The sequence below is a fragment of the Tenrec ecaudatus genome, chromosome 6 (assembly GCF_050624435.1).
Source record: "Tenrec ecaudatus isolate mTenEca1 chromosome 6, mTenEca1.hap1, whole genome shotgun sequence".
Classification (NCBI taxonomy): domain Eukaryota; kingdom Metazoa; phylum Chordata; class Mammalia; order Afrosoricida; family Tenrecidae; genus Tenrec; species Tenrec ecaudatus.
Genome location: NC_134535.1, coordinates 168,886,651 through 168,908,699, shown reverse-complemented (window position 1 = coordinate 168,908,699; position 22,049 = coordinate 168,886,651). Strand labels below are relative to the sequence as shown.

Genomic DNA, 22,049 nt, shown 5'->3' with positions numbered 1-22,049 from the left:
TAACTATTGGTTTAAATGCAGAACATGTGTGTGTTTGACAAGCCATTGAAATACATAAAAGTGTGATCATTAAAAGGTACTATTATCCAGATGTAGACTATATTACAAGAATAAACTCAATGTATTTTATGTTGTTGGGAAAACTATGCATCAGTATATAAAGTGTGAAAAATACTGTCTTAAAAACTTGCTTTGATCAGGGTAAACCATCACTGGAACTTTCACTAAAATTTTGAAAAATTCCTCAGGCTTAAAGCCAATAGACTAAATTTGGCCTCAAAGAAACTTTTCAAAGAACGGTTATGTGCAACTGAAAATAGCAACGTATATCCCAAATGTTTTCACATTAATAATATATCTTGCTTTCTAAACTGCAAAAATTAAGGTCATCTTGCTGCCATTGAATTGATTCTGACTCATATATTAAGGTAGACAGGGCTAAAATTTTTTTTAATCAAGAAAAAAATTTGAAGAGCTATATGGTGTAATTTTAAACAATGTGTTAGATACATTGGGGGTCGAGTGCCCCTTTCACAGGGTCGCCTGATTCATAATAGTAACACAATTACAGTGATGAAGTAGCAAGGAAAATAATTTTATGGTTGAAGGGTCACCACAACATGAGGAAGGGTATTAAAGGGTCACGGCATTAGGAAGGTTGAGAACCACTGCTCTATGTGGTCAGCTTGTCCCAAAGGCCTCATTGCTATGCCTACTAGTGTTAGAAATTAGTTTTTTTTTTCTAGTATTCTTTTTAGATTGTGTAAGAACTTTTGCTTTGTGCAAAGACAGCTGACGAAAAGTATTCTTTTAGATTGAAGAATTAAATTGAAGATCCTCGAGTAAAATCGATATGTTTAAGAGCCAATTAAATTCCAGAGGTTTGAACTCGCAGAAAGGACCTGCTTGTGTGTGCTAGAGTTGTCTTATCCCTACCCATGGAATGCCTAGAGAGGAGAAAATCGGAGACACGTAAAAACGGTCTGTACATAAGAAACCGTTCTTTTCTATCCTCTAATTCTGATTCTCTGGTGGCTAGTAATTGTGAAGCCTTGCAGGTACTTATTAATGATGTTGGAATGATTCTTAAGCTACTTTAAAACAGTTGGAAGGAATCCTTAACTGAGTTCTACATGACACTTGAGAGTATAACTCCAAACCCACTTTAGCAAAGTTACTGTAATCTCGATACTATCTTTTATTACGTATTTAATCAGGTAAGGCACAGATTGTGATTTGAAATACAAACATTCAAGTTTTTGCACATCCAGAATCACAGAATTTCATGGTTTCAAATGGAATCAAATAGAATAAACTGAGAATTCAAAGGGACACCAAAGCTTTTTTAAAAAATATATATATATATTACAATTCCTAACTAGTCATTGCTAACTATTCCTAACTGGTCATTGCTGACAATTCCTACTAGTTATTAATGGAAGTAGACATAACACTGTTTTTATCACATAATTTAGTCTAGTTTCTATACTATACTATTTTGTCATTTAAAATATATATTTCAATGGACAGTGTCAACATGTAAGAGAAAATGAGATGCTAGTTACCATGAAACATCACATGAATGAAAATCAGTGATATACTGTTTTGTAAATCTCTTAGAAAATTCAGGGTATGGTTTTGTAAGGGTGTTTTGGATTTCTTTTCATAAAACTTTGAAAAATAATTAAGAGTAATGAAATTTCTATTGAAATTACATTTTCACCATTTAAAACCACCTGTTTCTTTTTCATATAGTGTAGAGTCTGGCAAACATCAAATAAACATCATAATATAATAAAAAGCAAAACTATATATGTTTAAAATAAAGTTTAAAAGGTCAATTTATCATGCTATCAGGAAATTCAACTTTGTACATTTCAGAGTATTTCCTGATGTGAGGAACTGAATTCGTTCAGCTTTGCAAACAGGAAATTCTATAGGCAACATATTGATAAGGAGACCACTCTTAAGGTTCTATAAGTGAAATTTGGGAGCAATCTTCAAGAGTTTGATGCCGTGATTTTGTTAGCTACTTGAGTCGTAATTAGGTAAGCCTAACACATGAAGGGAACTCTATCAGAGAGTTTGCACCTGCCCAATCTCAGTTTTAAGAACTATTGTGTGCGTATAAGAATCTTATCTGCTCTTTAGGAATTCACTCTTAACACATGACATCCTGTATCCTCCTTCAGGAAATTTGACCCTTTCTATGAGACAAAGCAATTCATGCCACATGGGATACTTAAAATGTACAGATGAAAATGGCAAAGTCTTCAATGAGGATGAATTAAGGAATGGATTTTTTTAAAAGGAAATAGAAATAAACATGCAATTTGGATAAGAATGATGGCAAATTTTAATTTAAGGTAATCTAATTCAAGAGAAACTTGGAAAGAAGTAACCAAGATTCATAGCACATTGAATATGAACAGTTTGAATTATGTGCCTTAGAATTTCACTCTACAAACAAATAAAAACCAATAGTTTGTCTTTAGATTCAGCAAGTGATGAAAAAGGTTATGATGCACTTAGCTTCTGGAAGTACTATGAAAAGCAAATTTACTCCTTTAACCACATAATTTATATCCATGTGAAGTGATATGAAAACCAGGGGCTGGCCAATCATCTAATAAATTCCATCAAGTACGCCATTTAGATACTAATAAGCATAGTTCCTTTTAGCAGCAGGTTGATTTTTTTCTACTTAAATGCTAAAGTTCACCACTTTGGCTTTCTGCTTTATTAATCTGGCATCAGCCATAATGACCCCTGGTTTAGCAATATAAGAGCAGGAAAGTGATGCATACATAGGCTGAAACAAATGGACAGGGGTAAATATGTCTAACTCATCCATGTGGATACAGACTGTCTTTCAAATTGCCACGCAAAAGAAGGGGGACAAGCAAAGAAAGGGGGAAAGGGAGGAAAACGACCCCCTCGGAATTCGAGTGAACATTTCCCACTGTCTTTTTCCCTGTAGATGAAGGTTTGGTTTGATTTGGGTCCCCCCCCCCCAGGCTTTTGTTTGATTGTTGTATTAAGGTTAAAACATAAACACAGTTATTCTAACTCTAAAATGTCATTTTCAAGATTATATTTATGTATTTTAATAATTATGTACTTGATCATTTTAATTCACAGAAAGGCATTAGGGTGCACTTCTTATGCAATGCTTTTTGATATAATAAAATACCAAGAAAATACAACTAGCAACAAGATGACGGAGGGTCAAGTCTTCAATTTAGTCTATGTAATTAGAAACTGGGGCCCGAGTTACTAATATCTGGGTAATTATTCAATTTTGTTCCTACTTTTTTCCGGTGAAAATAGGCCTGGATCACTTAGAGGAACAACACTTGAAATTAAAATGAATCAGATAGTTGTCAACTTGTATTTGACTTGCAGTGCTCAGTCAATTATTGATCACGAAGTAAGCAGCTTAGTTCAAAATAGTACTCTAGCTGGAAATAAACGAGCCAATGATCCCCAAATCTGCATTTTCACACGCTGTCCTTGACATTTGAAAATGACAGAAGAATTTCAGTAAAGCTCCGTTAGAACAGGAGCATAGAAAGTTACTGAGGTAGCCTGGTGAGTTAGAGCTTGGGCTGCTAACCAGGTGAGCAGTTCAAAACCGCCAGCTGCTCCCAGGAGGAAAGATGCTGTTTTCTGCTGCTGGGATGACACACAGCTTCAGGACCCGGAGGGTCAGATCTACTCTGCCCTGTACAGTCTCTTTGAGTTACAATGAACTCGACGGCAAGGAGTTTGCTTTTGAGTTTGATATAAGTGAGTCATCCACAGACTAGAAAAATACTTTAAAGTGTTTGTGAGTTAAAATAAAGAATAGTATTATAAAAGCAGTAGTGTCAACAAAGACATCTCTGTTTTGTTTTCATAAATTTCCATAAACAATGTGCATTCTTTTCTACCAAAAAAACTCCTTTTAGTATTGTATGCTAAAAATATCTGGAAATTTTACGGGCCTTTTGTTCTAATACAAGGAAAACAATATTTTACCATATGTTTTCATGTAGTTTAAAAGATTGTCTAATTATTTTAAACAACATAAGCTGAACCCCAAATCTAAAGTATAAATATTTAATGAGTTATTTTAACCAGTGATTAATGTGTAATTGGAAACCTAAAAAAGCCTTGTCCTTCAAAATGAATCTTTTAAATCATTTTATTGGGGGCTCATACAATTCTTATCACAATCCATACATACATCCATTGTGTCAAGTACATTTGTACATTTGTTGCCCTCATCATTCTCAAAACATTTTCTTTCTACTTGAGCCCTTGGTATCAGCTTCTCATTTTCCCACTCCCTCCCCCCCCCCGTCCCCTCCCTCATGAACCCTCGATAATTTGTAAATTATTATTATTTTGTCATATCTTACACTGTCTGACGTCTCCCTTCACCCACTTTTCTGTTGTCTGTCCCCAAATGAATTTTAATTGCAGTGTTCTCTCCCATGAGCACAGATCGCTAGGGTCAGTGTCCTTGGTAGAGGCTACAGCACTCCATGGTAACTAAGTGCCTAGTAATGATAAACCCAAACCGAACTCACTGCCATCAGATGAGGCCGACCTACAGTTGCTCTGTCATACTGAAATCAGGAGTTACTTTCTGAAAAAGTACTTTATCAGCAAACATCCTGCCAGGTAATGGGAGGGAAAACCTATGTCCGAGAGTGGCAGCTTTGGCCCTTACGAAAAAGAATCTGTTCATTAATGTAAACCATATAAAGACAATCTGCGTTCCTTAAGCGCTTGCATTTAGCTTCGCTTTACTTTATCAAAGCTCTAGAAGAAATTATACAGAGAAAGGCTTGTTTAGATTTGAACCTTTTCAAAGATGATCCTTAAGAGTTTCCTTTTTACTCCTTAATGGTAATATAGACATTGTAACCAGAATCTCAGGCATAGTTTCACGGGAAGCACATTTTGAAAAATGATCCTTCTAGCTAAATACAAGGATAAAGGAGTCGATAAGAACTATTTTGTACCTTGGAATAATGCACCATCATTAAGGTGAAAATAATTGTTAATATTTTTCCCTTAAGTTGTCTGAATAATTATTTTGAAAAAGAATATGATTTAAATGGCAGATTTAAAGAGTAGAGTATCTTTAGTCACAAATAAAATATAATTTTTTCTGATACCTATTTAGAATAATAAGATTTATTGAATAGAAAAAATGTTTAACTGGATCTTACCCAGGTATTCAGAAATGTATTCTACTCTTTTTAAAATAGAGAGATTTTCACAACTTTCTTTTAAGAGTTTATTTTTATCTTAATAAACTGTAAGGATCACTAGAATGTTATTGAGTTGCAGTGACTTTGTAAAGTACGCCAAAGCTCCTGGGTTTTAAACTTTATGGTTGCACTTTGGTTTTTTTCTTCTTGTGTTCTTATAAAGAGTCCTTTTATTAGACAAGTACCTGGTACATAATAGACACTCAAACATATTTTCTGAATGAATGAAGGCAGTCCAGAGTAGTAGCTTAAAAGGCATGTGTTTTCAAGTTAGAGGAATCGGGGCTCAAATCCCCAGCCACCTGCTTCTAGTTCTATGACCTTGGACTACAGATTTATCTTCTCCACATCTCATTTTCCTTGAATGGTGGTAAGAATGGCATCTCTTTCCTATGGCTCTTGTAAAGCAGAGTCCAATCGTAACGTGCTCCACGTGTGTAGCTGTAACTAAGTAATGTATTTCTGTAATTGTGAATTTTGCTTTTCCTGAGTGATATATTTTTCTGTTTATATGTATAGCTGTAGTGCATGGGATGAAATCACTTGAAGACCACAAACACAGGAGCCTCTACTTAGAAAATTATCATGTAAGACTTTCAGAGTACGGCTTAGAGGCAAGCATGGCGAGACTGTCTTCCATACTTCAGACAAGTCAGGAGACGCCACGCCCCAGAGACATGAGTGCTTTGTAACGTAGAGGGGGCCAAAAAAGAGGAAGGCTCTCATCGAGGTGGGCTGATCCAGCACCTAACAGCACTTCCCTGTGTTCCCAAACACTAAATCTTCCAGAGTTCTTCAAATAACAACAGCCATCATTATCTTACTCCCTCAAAAAGCTCAAAGTCTAAACCCTCATCGTTGTAGTCAGTCTCCCTGTGAACATTTCTCTCTGACAAAGGCCTAGGGAGAGGTTCTGTCTTTCCCTAGTGTTTGTGGGTTTGTTTTGATGGAAGCAATTCCTTTAGCTCTCAGTTCGGAGGTATTCCATGATGGCTCGTGGAAAGTCGGAGGGAACAAAAGCAAGATATTTTCAGATTCCCCTCTAGAAGCGTTTTTTTGGATCTGATCCCAGGAAGTCACTGTCGCAGTAACCCATAATTTGCAGTCCCGCCAGGAATAGCCTTCCACGGAGAGCCACAGGTTCGATATGGTACTGAAAAAAGCGAAGCAAATGTAACAACACTAAAGAAAAAAATGACTCCGTGATTATGGGATGAAGGACGCACGGTTTGACACTCTTCAGGTCTAAATTATGAAGCGGTTGAGAGGAAGGGATGAAGTGATGGAAAAAGTTGGCAAAGGGGATTTCTTGGGCAGACATGCATTCTGAAAATCTCCAGTGAGGGCATGCATGGGGAGAGGAAGCTATGGGCCAGTAGGAAAGCCAATGGGCACTGGAGTCACGAGGCAGGAATTAGAATTGTTATGACCGAGTGTGTTACTCTAGTTACTTCAGAGAAACAAATCCACAGAAACTCATATGTAGAAGAGAGAGTTTTACATAAAGGGTAAGTGCACATCAAGAAAACTGCCCAACCCAGTGCTGCCCAAGCCCATAAATCCGACATTAGCCCATATGTCCGACACCAATCCACAAAGTCCTCCTCCATCTCACAAAACACACACAATGATGCCGACTGCAGGAGGAAAGCCAAATCAGTGAACGTGTAAGCATCTCAGCGCTGGCAGGGGTCTCCACACGGCTGCTCCAGCACCCAGGGCTGCATCGGGGTAGGTCCTTGTGGCTTCTCCTCAGGGATGTCTTGCAGGAAGTGAGCCTTGCCAGCTGAAGCAGGGAACTGGCTAAGGCAGCTCCACCCTGGTCCAACTATCAGAAAGCAAGAGACCTGAGAGCTAGAAAGGCGAGGCCCACTGAGCCACTTCTCCCGCCACCCTTCAATTAACCCCACATGTGTTTATTGGCCAGGATGGCACAATAAACTAACTACCTTCCTGAGCAAATAAAGAACATATGTACCTTGCATAGTAGTCAGTGACTATTTGCAAATTCCCCGAGAAATTTAAGGAACACTGTAACTCTGTGCCTAATGGAGGCATTGCCAGGAGGTCTGGAGAATAGGAATGTTTACTTGGTCAGACTATGGCTGCAGACAAAGACCTTCAAACAGTTACTCAAACTGTCCTTTGTAAGTTCCAATTCAATGTTGTATGAAAAGTAGCTTCCCTTCCTCCCTAAGTGGATGTTTCAATCATTAGAGTCACACACGAGAAAGGCCAAACTTTTGGAGAGCCACTGTTAAGGGAGGGACCCAACTGAGTTCATTCAGTCCCAAGAAAACTCTTTAAAACCTCCCCCACAATCCCAGTAGAAGGACTCCTGCAGGCATAGTGGTTACATTTGCAGCTGCTTACCCGCAAGGCGAGCAGTTCAAAACCACTAGCTGCTGTGTGGGAGACAGATGAGGCTGTCTGCTACCCTAACCGCTGGCAATCTCAGAAACCCAGAGGGGCAGTTCTACCCTGTCCCATAAGGGTGAAATGAGTCAGAATTGACTCGAGTTTTTTGTTTTATTTAGGAAAGCTGCAAGATCCTGAGAAGCTTCTCTGAACTTCCTAGATTAACATTTTACTACAGACTTATGTACTAGAAAATAGCATTTTTGAAAGGCGGAGGTAGCCTGCCCAGAATGATGTGTTTTGAGGATACGAGGGTTTCATTGGGTGTAAGGAAGGCTTGTGACATGTTCTCCTGCGAGCTGGGCATTGTCAACCAGTGGGTGACAGGGTTGGGAGGGAGGGTTCCACTGGGAACTGTTGAAAATGAATTAAACAAACATTAAAGGCCCATCTCCCTTACTGACAATTTTCTCTCAAACGAGCCCTGCTACAATGCTCTTCAGAGAAAGAGCTGGGGGACCGTCTCCAACTCTATTTTCTTTTCTTTTTTTTTAATTGAATTCATTCTTAAATAAGATATTGTGACTGATTCAAATGTAGAAGATGCGGCCTCTGTTTGTGAGAACATTGCAATGAAAGGCGGGAGGAAAAGTCAGCCATAGACTAGTTAGAGAAAAATAATAGCTATAACTGGTCATCGGAATAACAGGTTTCAGATATAACTGGTAATCGGAAATGGAAATAATAATAAGAGTGTAAGTTTGAAAACATTGCTACTGGTATTCTATGCACAGATTTATTACACACAAAACATCTTGTGGTCAGGGGATAGCTACCGACACATTATCTCAGTCGTACATTTGCTGCATTGGTAAGGTACCAAAAAAAAAAAGAGAGAGAGAGAGAGAGAGAGAGAGAGAGAGAGACTAACTCATCAAAACAGTGACTTCTGCAGGATCTGCGAGGCCAGGTAAATTGAAGGCAAACAAGTTTGCTCAGAAGAGTATGGAGACTGTTTTAGGATTCCAAAGGGTCACGTTGAGAGATTCTCTGGAAGAGCACAGGAATATCACTGTATTGGTAAGAAAAGGGCCAGGAAAGTTGTGCAGGGAGGTTCTTTTGGTTTTCCTGTCGCGACAATGTACCTGTTTGTTCTAAAAATACTGCCTATAAGAATTTTACTGGGAAGCTATCCTTTCCAGCTAACAGCCCTGGTCTTGCTCCTTCGGATTTCTTTTTGTTCCCCCAATTCAAAAGGCATTTCAAAGGAGCCTGAGTTGAGCCCCTGAAGGATGCCCGAACTGCTACTTTGAGGTGATGTCTCCGGAATTATTGGGGAAGGCTTGGGGATGGAAGCACTGCTTTCAGAAATGCACAGGATCTGTCCAGGAACAATAGCTTCACACGTTCCATTTTGGTATTTGTGTTCAATTGAGGCTTCTATGGGTTTGTAGTAATATCTTTTTTACTTACCCTCATAATTTAAAAAAGTTGTAAGAATCTTGAAACTGACATAATACCTGTAAGCAAACAGAGCATGTTATTTGGAAACAACAATTTACAGTTAGGGAATCGGGCTCTGATGGCATAAGGCTTTACCGCTATCAGTTGGTAGGACTGGGACCCAAACCCAATCTCCCACTCCAAATCTAGGGCTCTTTTTAGGTCTTGCAGGATGTGAATGTTGAAAAACAAAACAAAAAAAAAAGTGAAGCAGAGGAAACGAAAGGAAGTATTTCTGGTTAGAAGAACGATAGGAACCAAGTTTAGACATCGAAGTGATTAGGCTGCCTGCTAGGGGGTGGGGGTGGGGAGGATGTGTACTAAAGAACTGGATAAAAAAATAAAGTGGAATGAGGTTAGTTTGGAGCCATTGTTAAAGCAGCTATATTGATTTTACATTGAATTCTCTGTAAATTTCAGAGCACAACTCAGTGGTTTTTGGCAGACTCGTGCATTCCTGTAACCACAATACCATGGGCTGTAAAAAGCATTACCACCTAACTGGATCACACAGTATCTAGTCTTTTGTATCCGACTCTGTCTTTTTAGTTCCTGTGCTCTTTTGAGATTCACACCTTCTAATTGACTGGTGGTATTTCATCCCGTTGTATGGCTACATCACATTGAGAAGATGATGGGCACTTGAGGTGTTTGTTTGGGCTCCTGTGATGAAAAAAGAAGGCCTGATGGAAGCGAGGAGCCCTGGTGATAAAGGATTCCATACAAATGGGCAAAAGATAGAAGCAGACACTTCACCAACAAAGAGACAGGGTGGTAAGTAAGCAAAGGATTTCAAACATCATCAGTCTTCAGGGAAACGTAACTTCAAACTTAGAAATGCAATGATGAACGGTGCTTTCCCGAATTTCGAAAGTTAGCCTTCAGCCACTTCACTTTCATGAAATGCATGCCACGGACAAGTACTTGGCTTCGCAAGGGCAGCTGTTCGAAGCCACCGGCCACTCCGCAGAAATAAGATGAGGCTTTCTACTCTGGTGAAGAGTCACAGTCTCAGAAACCCGCAGGGGCAGTTCTGCTCTGTCCTATCAGGTTGCTATGAGTCAGAATGCACTGGGTGGAAGTAGAAGCAGCACGAGGCTGGCCACTGCACTCTACTGCATCCCCACTGGTCTTTGTATGAGCGTTCCCTTGGCTCCCCATCCTCTGCCAGACATCGTACTCTGTTATTTTTATTCCAGGCACTTTACTAGGCTTCCCCTGAGACCTCCAAATAAAGCATATTGCTCCATGACAAAAACGTCTTCTCTGGTTTTCAAAAGATTGATGGAAGTCTTTTCTTTCTTACTCATTCTTTGTATTTTCAATCTTTATATTATTATGATTTTATCCTTACCACTTTGTGTTTTTTATTGTTTCTGTTCACCCAGTTTGTGAAGCACAGAAGTAGATGCGTAGAGATAATAACAGAAACAATGGTTTACAGGGGTTGTGTGGGTGAGGTGGGAGAAATGGACGGGGAGGGGGCTTGGAGAGCAAACAATGAAAGTGGGATGGGGGAGGGAGCACTAGACCTGATTGTGATTACTTATGTCCAACTCGTGTTAGAAGCAATTGAACCAGGGAAGCTTATGATATGTGAAAGCCATATCCTGGAAACCACGAAAAAATTTAAAAAGAAACAAAACGTGATGGTTCTGATAAGTGAAGTGGAAAGAGTTGTTGCGTAGGGTGCACTGAGTTGATGTGAACGGCGGTGGAATAATCTGGAAAAGGGTATCAATAATGGCTGTACAACACGCAGAGGACAATCAATGACACTGAATTATGCAAGCAGAGGTTGTGCGACTGGAGATTCTGTTGTGTGTATTTTTGCCACCATTGGCAAAAAAATAATAATAACATAAATAAGAATGATTATGGGGAGGAAGAAAATGTTCTAGAATTGAATATGGTGACGATTGTACAACTCTTTTGAGATGATGGCATTATTGAATGGGATGGCATGTGGAGGAAGTGTTGATCAAACTGTTAAAAATAATGATAATAAAGCATTTCCACGAAACCAGCTGAAACGGCATAAAGTGAAGAAACAATTACCAAGAATTTATCTGGGAAAAATGGAAAACCTACCAAATAACACGGAAAACACAAAGAAACACGGATGCAAATTAAAAGCAGGACTTGGGTGGCCACTCCTCCCCGCTTGACTGCTGCCTCTTCAACTTCTCTCTGAGCAGTTTCCTTTTTTCCGTAGAAGCAAAAACCCTCTTCAGATTTCGTCGTTGTCGGCAAAGACAGGTAGTAGTGTAGTTACTGCAGGTCTTTCATCAAAGTGCCGCGGTGGAAAGCAGACTTTCAAAACTCGAGGGCAGACCTCATTATCCGTTTAGCATTGTGTTTTCAAGTTGCGTTTTCCTGGTGACTAAGGGGGTTGGGAATCCCTTCCTTTGTTTACCTACCGTCCATAGATTGAGGAAGTGGCTCCTTAAGTCCTTTGTCTGTTCTTGTGGGATCATTTGTTCACTTATTATTGAGTTTTCAGGGTTCTCTGGCATATTCTAGATACACAGTTTTTACAAGATTTGTGTTTTGTCTTTGCAAATATTTTCTCCCATTTGGTGGCTTGTCTTTTTTCACTTTTATAAGAGTGTTTTCAAAAGAACAGAAATGGAATAATTTGATAAAGTCCAGCATTTTTTTAATGGTTTGTACATTTGGTGTTCTACCTAAGAGATCTTTTCCTAACCAAGTTACAAATATTTTCTCTAATGACTTCTTTGTAAGGTTTCGTTCTGGAGTTTGCATGTCACTTTATAATCCATTTTGAGTCAGTTCTTGTATGTGGTATGAGATATGAATTGAAGAGGATTTACTTTGATATATGAGTATCTAATTATTTTTTCACTTTGTTGAAAAGACCATCCATTGCATTGCTTTCATATTTTGGTCAAAATCCAATTAGCCGTATGCATGTGGGTCTATATCTGGATGCTCTCTTCTGTCCTTTTGCCAATACCTCACCGTCTTGATTACTGTGGCTTTATAGTAAGTCTTAAAAGTAAGTAGTGTGGGCCTTTCAACTTGGTTCATTTAAAAATATAAATTTTGGCAATTCTAGTTCATTTGCTTTTTTCTTAGAAAACTTAGGATCAACTCGTTGGTTTTCATGGAGAGAAGAAAAAGAAAGGAAGACAAAGAGCCTGCTGGGTTGTTAATTGGGGTCATCCGGAACAATTTTAAGGAGAACTGACAAATTAACAGTATTAATACTTTCAGCATGATGTAGCTCTACTCCTATGTACACCTATGATTTCTCTCAGCATTGTGTTAGAGGTCAGCACGCAGATATTTTTTTGTTTGATTTAAGCTTAAATATTTCATGCTCTTAGGTACCATGTTATGGCTCATAATAAATTCGGTTCTGTTGGCGTTGGGAACACACACAGCGAAGCATAAGCCAAGTCAACCATTTTTACCTGTACAGTCAAGTGACACCGACTATATGATGCTAGCTGTACAGCCAGTCCCAACTCTTTTTCTAAATCACTCTTACTCCAGTAACATAAACCCATTGACCCCTAAGGGTCCTATCTAATCTTTTGAATTATTGTTGTCAGTTTAATACAGAGCATAATGCCAAGGATAGGCATTCTTTACTACTTTAGGCAAACTATTGTTTAGAAGAAGACTTCAGAGGGCATTTTTGTTGTTGTTTAAGTTCTTAAAGTTTATCTCAGTGCAATAATTTCAGGGGTTCATTCAGTCTTCGTGGCTCAAGAAAATTTGGAGTTAATACAAATTTGAAAGTCTGTTCTGCATGTTCTCCCCCTTTTGATCAATATTTCCCCCCCCTTTTTTTAATTCTTTAATCACAAGGTTCATTAATGCCAGTTGGGCATCTGCTGGGTCACTGGTTCTCAACCTGTGAGTCGCAACCCCTTTGGGGGTCAAACAACCCTTTCACAGGGGTCGCCTGATTCTTAACAGTAACAAAACTACAATGATGAAGTAGCAACGAAAATAATTTTATGATTGGGAGGTCACCACCACATGAGGAACTATATGAAAGGGTTGTGGCATTAGGAAGGTTGAGAACCATTGAACTAGGTCTTCTGGCCTAAAGACAAAAGAAGACAGTTGCTAATGGAGGCAGTTGGCCACACATTCCATATTTTCTACTGCTATTCCTAACTCTCCTTCCTCTGTTGCTCCAGGTGAATAAGAAGCAGTCTTGTGCCTTGGATGCTCGCTGCTTGCAAGCTTTTGAGACCCTGGGCACTACACAATAAACTAGGAAGTGGAACCGAAGAACCAAAGATATTGTTAGACCAATTAACTGAAGTTTCCCAGGAAACCATGACTTAAGCCTCCAATCCAAGGAACCAAATCCCAGAGGTTTGGTTGTACATAAACAGCCTCAGAAGTTATTGTTTCTTGTTGTAAATACAATCTATCATACACCTTTGGTCAATTCAGCTTTTTATAGGTGTACACTGACTGTATTGATAGCACTTACAATACTCAGCTTTACAACTTTGCTCTTTATCACTGTGATTTTCCCTTCACCATACTTTGAAACTCAGTAGTCCATAAACAGTAAATGTAGCTTGTCCTCTCCTTCCTGCCTCTGGTACCAGTAAGCAGAGAACTGGCTAAGGCAGCTGCACCCTGGTCCGACCATCAGAAAGCAAGAGACCCGAGAACTAGAAAGGCGAGGCTCACCAAGCCTTTTATTTCTCCACCTGTCCGTTAACCCCACATGTGTTTATCAACCAGGTTGGCACAATAAACTTTAACTGTCTCAGATGGGTTAAGATATCCTAACAAAATCCTTGTAGGACAGACTTGCCACGAATGAAGAATGAGTAGGGGCTTTATTGTGATGGAAAGATGAAAACTTTCCTCAGCAATTTTCCTGGCCTTTTTCTTCCAGTGAACTTTTCTGTATTCTTAAAACTTCCTGTGCTTGTCAAGAAATTTTTGTTAAGATGATCCTTTGGAATCCCTCAGCACAGTCACCAGAGCCTTCTGAGTTGATTTCTCTGTCTTGAACTGAACTAGCCCAGCAGATTCTTTTAGAAACCAGTTTTGATTAGGCATTTTTTGATGGCTTCTTAATGAGACAGAGACAAGTGTACTGCTGTGAACCTTTGTCTGCAGAGACCTGTTTGGACACGTTTTAGTTGGAATAAACCCATCTGTCTACGAACTGGAGCCCTGATAGCAATACATTTTGCATGCCTCTTATTTGTTTTCAGTGCTTTAGTGAAAGAGAAGACGCGGTGACACAAGTGGTCAAGCATTCAGCTGCTAACAGAAAGGTTGGCAGTTCAAATTCAGCCAATGACTCAAAGGGAGAAAAGCTCTGATGATCTGTTCCCAAAGGTGACAGCCGTGAAACCCTATGGGGCAGCTTGCCTCTGTTCTGTGGGCACCGAGTCAGAACGGTTTGCAAGGCAGACAGCAAGAATGGACCACCGCAGAGTGCCATGCCGAATAGGAGTAGTCGGAGGAGGGGCATAAACGTGAACATCCTCGACTTAGTCCTCATCTTCTGGGGAAATCTTTTTTTTTTTTCCCTTTCACCATGATGATGTCAACTGTAGATTTCTTCATAAAAGCTCTTTCTCAAATTGAGAAATGTTCCTTGCATTAACAGTTGGGGTTTTCTTTATCTACCATTAATAGATGCTAAATTTTGTCAGTCTTTTTCCAACACTTTAACTCTTTAAGGGAGTAGAAAGCCCCATCGTTCTCATGAGGAGCAGCCGGCAGTCTTGAACTGCTGACCTTTTGGATCCCAGCCCAACATATAACCACTATGCCATCAGAGCTCCTCTAAATCTTGTCAGTCTTTTTCTGTATCTACTGAGATGATCATAATGTTTTTCTTCTATAGTTGAAAGAGTGAATTATATCGATTGATTTAAAAATCTGAGCCTAACCTCATTCCTAGATAAAGTCCACTTGGTCTTGATATATTAGCCTTTTCATATTATTACCGGAGGGGACTTACTAATATTTTGTTAATGAGTTTTGTCTGCATATTTATGAGAGCTCTTGACCTGTAGGTTTCTTTTTTATGCAGTCTTTTTTGGCATTGGATGTCAAGGTAATGTTGGCCTCGCTTCTCTTCCACTTTCTGGAAGGGTTTATGGCATTTAGGTATTGTTCCTTCCTCAAATGTTTGATAGAATTACCAGCGGCCTTCAGTTTTCCTTGTTATGAGATCTCGGACTACACATTTATTTTTCTGAGTAGTTATTGGATGATCCAAGTTATCCATTTGTTTGTGAAGGAGCCTGTGGTTAGCCATTGAGCTGCTCACCTAAAGGCTGCTGGTTCAAACCCCCTGTGGCTCTGTGGGAGAGAGGAAGGCAGTCTTCTTCCATAACATTCAGGAAACCCTACTGTGTAGTCCGACCCATCCTATACTGTCACTCTGAATTGGAATTGACAATGGCAACAGGTTTGGGTGTTTTGTTTGCTCATCTCTTCTTGAGAGAACTGCCACTTGTTTTTATAATTTTCTTAACAGTTGACTTTCAACAAGGAAAACATTTTGTTTTATAAAGATTATTTTCTCAGTATTTTTCTTTTATGTTTTGTGCCTTTTGGGGGTTCCGAAGAAATTTTTATGGTTAGAATAATTTTGAAATCTAGTTACTTTACTTTGTTTACTTATCACAGGCAATAATTAACTATGTCTAGCTTAAACAAAGATATACTTATTAGAAGCCAATTGGGGGTTCACAGAAACAGCCGAAATCTAGGCATCAAGATTTGAGCTCACCGGCATTTTACACACAGCAGGCACTAAATATACATGACCTTTACAACGAGCGGCTTCATTCTTTAAAACCACAAAGTAGGTCTCCAGTAGACTAGAGCCTCACATGTGTGGCACAGTGGGAAGAGATCATCGTAAGGAGAAGCGATATTAAAGCTCCGTTGAAATACATAGAAAGATAAACAATTTTAAATAAGAAGGGGACTACTGTCTAGAAGGTGGGCTATTCTTATAAACTGAAGTTAAGCTTCAGAATGAAAAGTAGAAACCATTTTGGGTTTAACTTGTATTATTCACATTTCTATGTCACTTAAAGCCTAGACAGAAGATCTAAAACAAAACAAACAAACAATAAATCAAGCCACGATATGTGGCCTTTGCTAATTTCATGGTGTAAATAATACCAAAGCAATAACCACAACAAATTCACTGGCAAGGAGTGGATACTGACTCCCAGGGACCCTATTGAACAAGGTTGAACTGCCACTAGGGCAGACTCTGAAACTTGCTCTTAGTAGGAGAGTAGCTAAAGCAAATGCAAGAAATGATAAAGTCAAAGAAGTGAGCAGAAACATTTAAAGGGCAGCTTAAGAAGATAGTCAAATATTATACTGAAATATGAAAAGACTTACAGTTAGACAACCTAAAGGGAAAAGGCTCGAGAAGAAATTCAAGCCTGTGTTTCAATACTGAAAGGTCTGTGGACAAAATATTGAATGATGCAGCAAGTTATCAAAGGGAGATGGAAAGAATGCACAAAGTCACCGTACCCAAAAGAACTAGCCAACATCCAACCACTTCAAGACATAACATATGAGCAAGAATCAAGGTACTAAAGGAAAAAGTACAAGCTGCACAGAATGCATTAGCCAAAAACAAAGCTTCGGGAATTAATAGAACACCAATCAAAACACCAAGTAGGCTGATGAAGCACTCATCTGTGTATATCAGGAAATTTGGAAGAAAACTACTTGGCCAATGACTGGGAGGGATCCATATTCGTACCCACTCTAAAGAGAGGGGCCCAACAGAATGTTCAAATTCGGGAACGATATCATTGCTGTCACAAGCAAGTGAAATGCTGCTAAAGATCATCCAACAATACATCCAACACTACAGCAGTACATTGACAAAGAGCTGCCGGACACTCAGGCCAGACTCGGGAGAGGACACGCAACAAGGAATAGCATTGCTGATGTCAGATGGATCTTGGCTAAAGCAGAGAATGCCAGAAAGGTATTTATTTGTGTTTCATTGACTGTACAAAGCCATTTGACTGTGTGGTTCAGAACAAACTCTGCAGGGTCTTAAGAAGAATGGGAATGCCAGGACACCCCTGTATGCTCAAGGGGAGCCTGTACGTAGATCCAGAGGCAGTTGTTCGAACAGAATAAGGGAATGCTACATGGTTTAAAATCAGGAAAGGTGTGAGTTGTATCCTCTCAGCACTTATTCAATTTATATATGAACAAGTCATCAGAGAATCTGGCTTATATGAAGACGAATGTGGCATCAGAACTGGAGGGAAGGCTGATGAACAACCTGCGATGTGCAGATGACACAGCCTCGCTTGCTGGACGCGAGGCGCACTGGAAGCACTTGCTGCTGAAGGTCAAGGATGGCAGCCTGCACTATGGATTCCAGCTCAGAGTAAATAAAACCCAAATTCTCACAGCTGGACCATTGGGTGACATCATGATAAAAGGAGGTCAAGGAATTCATCTTGCTCGGATCCACCTACGCTCCTGGCAGCCGCCGCCAAGAGAGCAAATGACACCTTGCATTCGGTAAGCCCTCGCTAAGGTGTTGAAATGCCAGGATGTCACTTTGAGGACTAAAGGGCACCTGACCTAAGCCATGGTGTTTTCAATGGCCACGAGGAAAGTTGCACATTGAAATAAGGAAAACCGAAAAAACAGTTGATATATATGAGCTAGAACATTGGTGAAGACTATTGAAAGTGCCATGAAGTGCCCCCCCCCCCAAAAGAAAAAAACCCTAAACATCTGTCTTGGAAAATATGCATCCAGAATGTTCCTTAAAGGCAAAGATGGCAAGACTTTGTCTCCCAAACTCGGGGCATGTTATTGGGAAAGACAAGTCCCTGGAGAAAGACACTTGGTACAGTGGAGGGTCAGTGAAAGAGGGGAAGGCCTTCCAGGAGATGGATGGACACAGGAGTTGTAAAACTGACCACTATGCAATCGCAAGCAGAAGAATTGTGAAGATGGCATAGGACCCGGTGGTGCTTCCTTCTGTTGTCCTGTGAGTAGCTGTGAGTTGGACCAGACTCACCAGCACCTAACCACCACTGATCCAGCCAACACGGTAGCCCCGCGCTGCGATGGACACACTAGCTGGCCACTAACATTGATTCTGGGCACAGGAGAGAATTGCAGTAACTACTTCCTATACCGGCTCAGGACTTCTATCTTTATATTGCTGGTTCCCAAGACTCTGAATTTCTAGATATTTCTAAAAGATCAAGCCTCATTCACAGTCCTCCCTTAGGTGTAAAATACCTGAAAAAGACTAGATACACATTTCTTGTGTTCAGCATAGAGCATGGTAGGCTGTGCTTTATTAAGTGAAGAATTCTCCAAATACAGGGAATTCAGATATTGGGTGGCAAAATGATGACAAATATCTGCCCCGGTTCTGAATGTCACCCCTTTGACTGATTAATATCAGCATAAAATCTTCCCCTATTTAAACTCTAAACAAAGGAAGGAGGAAAGAAAAAGGATGAGCGGCAAGAAAGAATGGGAGAGGGTGGGGAGAGTTGGAGGGAGAGAAGAGAAAATAATCTTGGAAGGAGAGAAATTATTTTAATTTATATGATGAGTAAGACCCAGTACAATGAATGACAAAGCTTGCCTCCTTCCGCAATGTGGTTAAACTGCAATCATTCACTGCATCCAGTGCTAAGTCAGAATCTCAGGATGACAGGCATTTTTTTTTAAGTTTCATCACTATTTCAACATTCTGAAACCTATCGACCTCGTAAAATTAATCACGAAATTAGCTTATAATGTGTATAAAATAGTGGGGGCGGGGGAAGAAGTGGGAGATTAGTAAAATGCACAAATATATATGTGACTCACCAAAGAAGAACACAGACTTGGATTCTAGAGTTTTCCTTTATGTTTTTTTTAATTAATTTATTTATTTATTTTAACAATTTATTGGGGCTGATACAATTCTTTTCACAGTTCATACATATACATACATCAATTGTATAAAGCACATCTGTACAGTCTTTGCCCTAATCATTTTTTTCTCTTTTCTTCTTTTACATTTTATTAGGGACTCATACAACTCTTACCACAATCCATACATATACACACATTTATGTTTATTTTTAAATACTTATATTTATTCATATTCATTAGAGAATCACCAGCCCAGAGATGTTTGGGTTTTCCTTCTCGACTACACGTTCCCTCAGCTGACTGGGATTCTTACTCCAATGGAATAACTCGGACCATCCTTCCTGAAGGAGCCGATTCCTTGCTGGTCCTCCAAAGAGGGGTTTCGGTCACTTTCATGAGTGGCAAGGTGACATTAGGAGGCATGCCAGCGTACCCTCTCGAACCTATGTACACTTTTCTTTTACTCTTTATCTGGAGACAACCTTGTTTTTCTTTCACCTGAAAAAAACAAAACCAAACAACCCCACCACCCCTCGCCCAAATAACACTTTCTTGTGCTTGTTACTTCCTGGTATGAGAAACCTGAATTGTCCATGTGACCCACAGCTTATAATTAAAAGCAAAATTTTAACATCTGATGGAAGCATTCCTTCCTTGCATGCTAACACCTCTACGACAGAACCCAGTGTCACTGAGGGGCAGGGGGGACAAACAAACAAACAAATAAACGTCATTTTTTCAGATGTGTCATTAGGGTACAGTTCACTCTTACATTCACCTCTTGACCCTGAATTCTGTCTGTTGTCATCATGGGAGAATCAGTGACTGGTTCAGAACACTGGCTACATTCCATAAGGAAGCATGCCCATCTATGTACCAAGCGCCCGTATCATGGCGGGCGTCCTCGGGAGTCCGTTTCATCATTTTGGGGGGCCAGGGGAGTTCTGTGTGGTAGAGATAGGCTAAGTCAGGTGGCTCCCACTTTGTCAGCATGCGAGCTACTTGTAAAATGATCAAGTCAAAATGATCTACCAACTGCAAAAATGCAAGACATATATTCATTTTAATTTATTTATTACATCTATTCATAAATACATTGAGAATTCTTTATATGTGCGATGTATGTTGATGTACCTTGCATAACCGCATGACTTCATATTGCACAACACAACACAATTAACTATGTACATTTTTGGTCATGACCTGAGTTGACTCTGATGACTTGCACTGAATAGAATGCGCCTGGGATGCATAGTCTGGACAGTAGCTGCTGACAGCCAGCCTCAAGCACATTCCAAATGAGCATCAGTCATGGTGGAACGGTACTTGGACTTAATGATCTTGATGTGGGAAAAGGCTGACTCACATCAATAAGTGGAGCCGAAAAATGCAGTCAAGGAGGTAGCACATTTCCTCATGTGTGGGTACTTTCCCTCCGCGAGTAAGTTCCAGAACTGTTCATGCGCTCTGGACTTCAGCTGAAGGCTGGCTTGTAGTGTCAAAATCTCCCATTCCGTATGAAAGTGATACGTTTTTGTCTTCTTACTTGGTCCAGCTCCCCCACTCGTTTTAATACCCTTTCTTATGTTTTGTTTTGGTTTTTTTCCCCCGGGTGCCTCTGGTCTGGCTTCCGCAGGCCCCTCTGGGCTCTTCTGGCCTTGTCTCCAGGCACCTTTTAAGGCCCTTTTTTTGCTTCTTCAGCTTTGGAATCTCCTGGTAAACCCGAGTGCACAGCGTCCCCTTGGCCACCGCGCGGCGGTGGGCCTTCCTGTAGTAGAGCGGGGGGAAGGTGTGCTCAATGCCTAGCTCCCCGCACGTCTTCTCCAAAGACGGCCTAGTTGGTTTTGCGCAGGTTTTTGAGCATCTTCTTCCTCTGGTCGATGCTCACGAGCAGGTAGCGCTTGTGGGCTTTGTCTTTGTTTCACGTCATTGATTGCAATCCCCGCAACGTCACAGCACGCACCCCACACGCGGCGGTCCTCACTCTTGCGATGCTTCTCCAGGTGCGCTTCGTAACTGCGGATCTTGACAGTCAGGCGACAATTCAAGCCTCCAGGGAGCCGGTGTCCTCAGGGTTTTGCACGATCTTGTTCATCAACACGTCTTGCTTGACTTTCAGCTTCTCCTTCTTTTTAGCCATTTCCAAAGACAAGAGTTTTCTTGCAACATCATCAACCTTCTCGACCGCAGAGACGTTCTGGTAGTCCTTGAGCGTCGTGGAAGGGGGCGGGTCATCTCCTTGGCTCGGCTGGACTGTGACTGCTTTTTTGATGGCAAATCCGCGGGCGGCCTGGAGGAGGTGACCTTGGGGCTGCAGGCGCCACTGGGCAGAGGGAAGTCTGGCCCTCACTCCCTCTGACACCCTGGGAGTGGATCCCTGCCTGCACCCGAATCGAACCCAGGGCCCGGCACGCCGCCCTCAGCATCTGACTTCTGACCCCGACGGGCCGCGCTGTTAGATGGGCTCAATCAATCCAACCTTTCTTATGTTTAAGAGAAAAAAAACAAGGTCTAAAAATTGGCGATAACTTAGCTTGTCAGTTTTGCTGCACTTAGCGCAGTTGTTTGAGCATGCGCTTGACACCTAAGGTTGCATCTGATTGGCTGTTTATCAATTAACCGTATTTTTTTTAATGCCATGCGATCGACCCACACTACATTTGAGATCGACTAGTAGATCACGACCGCTGTATTGAGCACCCCTGGGCTAAGGCAATCCCATGGGCATACACCCGCTGCCTTGCTTCTTTATCTATTAGGTGATTGAGGATGACACACAGGCCTTGTCAAGACATCCTATGACTTCACTGAGCATGCAGATGAGTTAAACAGAGATGTAAAGCACTCATTATTCCCACAACTTTCAGGTATTTTTTTTAATAATGCCCTTGAGTTCTGCAATCCCTCAAGGATGGGGTATTGTCTTTGGTGCCTCGCTGGTATAAGGAAGGGCAGAAGAGCTTCTCCAAGGGATATAATATGATCTTTTTTGTCTACAGTAGCTCTTTCTTTTGCCAAAAC

General features: G+C 40.5%; 1 pseudogene; it reads right to left on the bottom strand.

Moving 5' to 3' along the window:
* Positions 1 to 6,306: 6,306 nt before the first annotated feature.
* On the bottom strand, positions 6,307 to 21,454 carry LOC142451743 (small ribosomal subunit protein uS15m-like; annotated as a pseudogene).
* Positions 21,455 to 22,049: the final 595 nt, after the last annotated feature.